Raw genomic sequence first — 4,516 nt, 5'->3', positions numbered from 1 at the left:
CTCTGACCCCGATCCAGGCGATGAGAACGTTTGGGATGGAGGTGACGTGGAGACAGAGCGTTGGAGGTTGGGCGATCGATGTAAATAAATTTGTCAAAGGGTTGAGTGAATTGCAACGTAAACAAACCGTGGTACCGACCTGTTAGAGACCGGCTCCTGCACGCCCTGCTGGATCAGATCCCAACGAAAAATCAGCAAAGTTCGGAGGTTTGCCGGGTGGAGAATCACATCGAAGTCAGGGTGGTTTCTAATGCATGGGTGGTCTGGACCGACGTTCTTTTTGAACAGTGTCTGGCAGGTCGTGGCAACAAACACTCCCGTACAGAGGGCAATTCCAGGCAGTTTCCACAGCGGCACCAGTCCCGGTTCCCCAACCTCCAACGCTCTGTCTCCACGTCACCTCCATCCCAAACGTTCTCATTGCCTGGATCGGGGTCAGAGTCACCACTACTGTCTGTCTGTGGCTCAAAACGGAAGGGTTTCACAGCCGATGCAGTCCAGATGCGCCCGCCATGATTGTTTTCGCTAGTAGCAGAATGGAAACGGTGACGTCAAATCTACAGTCGCTGCGCCGCCTAGCGGACAATTGGGCTCTAGCCGGGGAACATCGAGCGGGTCAGATATAACCGCAAATATCTGCGGGGTTGGCAGAAACCAATAAATCACCATTTACAAATAGGATTTTGGGTGAAAAGGCCCCAAAACTGAAAGTATTGGATTTGTCCTTTAAATGATGTAAGTTATCCAAGGCCCATGTTATTGTAACCTTGTACATTGGATCCAGTAATTCCTAATCTGTTTTGCTCTGCAAATAAGTTAGGAATGTCAGAAATGTGTCATTCATTAGTTTTTGCAGTCAGTTTATCCATGGAATGTATACTCACTGAACTTTCCAAGTCAAAAACCTTCTATGTTTAAGAAGTCTGTCATGTTTACCCAAATACAAACCCTGTATGTATTACTTAACTAGTGCCTTAGGCTTTCTTACAAAGCAAATTGCATGTCGCCCAGCTTGTTTTCTCTGGCCTTGCTTTTTTTCCACTTCATTTAATCCATGTGAATGCATACCTTGTTGGACTTAGACAGTACACACAGGTTTAGATCTAACCTTAAATGACAGTGTACACCTGTGTCTGCTCTTTTGATCTGACTACCTTGGCTGTTCATACATTTGTACTTCTACTCCAGTAATAAACCTTCATATCTGTCTACCTCAAGTCAGAAAGTTGGGTTTCCTTGTAAAAAGTTGTATTATGGTATCCTAAAGCTGTAGAGGTTTCAAAGTCTCCATTGTCATATGGCATTGTGGGTGTGTTGTTTGTTTGTAAGGTATAGCTTCACCTCACTTGAACTTTGCAACCCGAGTGCAAACACTTAATCCCTGGACTATAATAGAGGTACACAGTCAGAGTGTTCATTGTTGCTATGATTCAGTGAATGGCAAAGTACATAGGTATGTAGGTGTGGGTATCCCACCTAATTTTTGCACAATCTCCTAGTCTACATCTAGATAAGCTAGATTAAGTACGGTACAGCTGTATATGGATTTTTCGTCAGCTTTGTAAGGTCCTGGCTACTAAATCATTATTACAAATTTGTATGTCCCATTACTTATGTATACATTTGGTTTGTTAGTGTAGTATTGCAGGTAACATGTCATACTTGTATATTCAAATGCCTGTACTGCCTCGATATATTCTCTTAATGCAGGAATTGTTTTGCTTCAGAAATTTTGCTTGAAAGTGATTATCATTTTCTGTACATTACAATTCAACATTACAATTTTCAATAGCATCAGTCTCATGTTTGGGAAACATGGTCAGAAAATAATAAATCATACATTATTCAATACTAGTAATCCAAAGGTAAATCTATATGCCTTTTCATGGTCTGCCTCCAATATTGTAAACGTGATTATTTCAGAGATCCTTGTCACATTTTGTATTGCATGTGTATGTGTATGTGTATATGTGTATGTCTATGTGTATAGTATATTTGTAGTTATGATTGTTGTTGTTATTATTTTCTATTAGGTTCACTATCTGCAAACCTGAGAGGTGGAAGGTGAATCCAGGCCAGAATGGAAGGCCAGCCGGACAGTACCAAGCAGGAGGGATGGGTGATAGACAACAATAAGATCAGCACAGAAGACTCAGGTAAGGAAGTGCTACCTTGGCCTTTATCTGTGAAGTTGTGTAATACTTTCTTGTATCATTCATTTCTAACTAGTGTACTAATTGCTATGAATGATAACTACAAGACACCAGTTATTGTTGAATGTATGAAATATTTCTTTTGATTTTAGTTTCTCCTGAGGCCTCAGAAGGAACAGTCGCTGAGTTGGTCCAGAACATTGTGCCTTCCACCTCTGCTATACAGGCCAGTGAAGAGCAGCCTGCATCTGAAACTAACTCTACCAACATCCATGGTTTGGACATTCATGGTGTAGAAGACAGCGTAGTTACAAGCCAAGACAGTGCCGGGGATTCTCTGTCTCTTAAACTTGACTGTACCCCAGAGAAGGGAGGTGACATGATGCCAAGAAGGGATTCTAGTGGACATCCAGAAAATGATATGTTTGCAGAAGGACATGTCAAACCTACTGCTAACAGGGAGAGCTCTTGTTCAGATAATATAAACAGTGTACCCATAGATGGAAAGAGGCATCCTGCAACTGATCCTAACCACATAAGTGAACAAATAACAGACTTGAAAGACTTGAGCAAAACAGAAAGCTTGATGGCAAGCGATCAAAAGAAATCTGATAAAGCTAGTCTGGAGCCTGTCCCAGCAAAACACACATCAGAGACTGAAGGGGCTAAACCAGGGGATCGTTCTGTAAACAGTACAGAGGAAACTGATTTAGGAACAGATACCACGGTGATCCCAGAGCCAATTTCAGAGACTATAACAGTACAGTCTTCTGTTAGTCCGAAGGAAAATGTGACACGTCTTACAGATCCTGCAACAGACTGCCAGGAAAGTATACATGATGTAGCAACAACTGAAGAGGTCACAGAATCAAATATAAGTGATCAGGACAATAGTGTCAAGCTGACCTCAGTGCAGAAGAGCGCAGCTGAAGAAAACATGAGTGTGAAAGAAAGCTGTGGAGCCACAGGAGGTAACATGCAAATTGTAAGGTCAAGCAACGAAGATACAACAAGTGCTACAGAACAAGTAGGAAGCCACAATTCTGTGAAAGGAAATGGTATAGGGCACGATGTGTCTGGGGAAGATTACAATGAAACCAGTGGCACTCTACAGGCAGAGTCTTCACTACAGGATAAATCAATCAACCAACAGGAAGAAAATATATCCACTTGCAAGGAGTGCCCAGAAGAACTTGAAGTTCCTTGTCAGTCTGAGAATGGCAAGTCAAACGCTGGGCAAAATGATCTGCAGATGTCTGGGGGAGAAACACCAATGATATACACAGAAAAGGACATGACAGAAGAAGACCTCGCCGACATCTCGGAGTTTGACTCCACAACAGAAAACGTTCCAGAAAACGTGACCTTGAACTCTGCGACTGAACTGGAAGCTTCTGAAGGACAGATGGATAGTCTGACTTTTGAGACGGGTGCAGAAGACGGGGACCCAGATTCATCTCAGTCATCGCTGGAGGCCCCGACCTGTCATCTGGACCTGGGCCTTCCTACCTTAGAGATGCCACTAGGGGAGAACCGCATCAGTATGTATAGTGATGGGGATGATAGCCAACCTTCGGGGAAGAAGATCAGACAAGAAGATGAACTTGACAAAGATGCAGTTTCAAATAGAAAGGACAACATCAAAGACAAGAAAGAAGAGTCTAGATGTGGAGAAAAGGAAGTAGAAGCTCTTGCTGTAGACACTTTACCAGCTTCTAGTACAGAGGGTCCAATGAAAGATATAAACCTGAATTTTGGGACATTTCCTGGTGTGGACTGTACAGTAGGTCAGTCATCGGGAGAACACTTCTTAACAGAGAAAGGATCTTGTAATTCAAATACACTCACACCATCTGATACAAATGAAAACAGAATTGAGGACAGCTTGTGCACACTTTCAGCTGAAGACATTGTATGTCCCTTAGATTTGACAACAGCCTTGAATGGTACCAAAGAAGTAACTGAACAAGAAGCAAGATCAGCAGCGAGGGCTTATGTGGGGAGATCAATGTGGGATGCTGTGAAACCAACAGAGAACATTCAGCACAAGACAGAACCTGTGTTCCCACCCAAGCCAGCGGACACAAAAATCCTCCAGTTCTGGAAAAAGACATTCCAGTGTAAGTACTGCAGCTACCATGCCCAAAGTCAAGCTGCCATCAAGCACCACACTCAGGAAAAACATACCAAGAAACACACAGAGGAAAAGAAGGGAAAGGAACTGCCTCGGAAGAAAGATGAGATGGAAACTAGAGAGCAGGTGCAAAATCCTGCCGGACAGGACCAGGCATTTCTGTCACTTGTGATTCCCAGTGTGAAGAAACAAGAAACACTCTCTGAAGAGAACAAGGGTGAAGAAGATT

General features: G+C 43.0%; 1 pseudogene across 1 annotated transcript in view; it reads left to right on the top strand.

The window, feature by feature from the left end:
- The first annotated feature begins 2,038 nt into the window (after window positions 1-2,038).
- The window catches only part of LOC109465901, a 15,587-nt pseudogene continuing 13,109 nt past the window's right edge, over window positions 2,039-4,516 (top strand). The window contains exons 1-2 of the transcript XR_002139993.1: window positions 2,039-2,156; window positions 2,306-4,516. The product of XR_002139993.1 is annotated as an uncharacterized LOC109465901 (transcript). The remainder of the gene's footprint in view (window positions 2,157-2,305) is intronic.

Source organism: Branchiostoma belcheri, unplaced genomic scaffold (assembly GCF_001625305.1).
Source record: "Branchiostoma belcheri isolate BF01 breed outbred unplaced genomic scaffold, Haploidv18h27 scaffold16, whole genome shotgun sequence".
Classification (NCBI taxonomy): Eukaryota; Metazoa; Chordata; class Leptocardii; order Amphioxiformes; family Branchiostomatidae; genus Branchiostoma; species Branchiostoma belcheri.
This window is presented reverse-complemented; position numbering and strand designations above follow the sequence as displayed.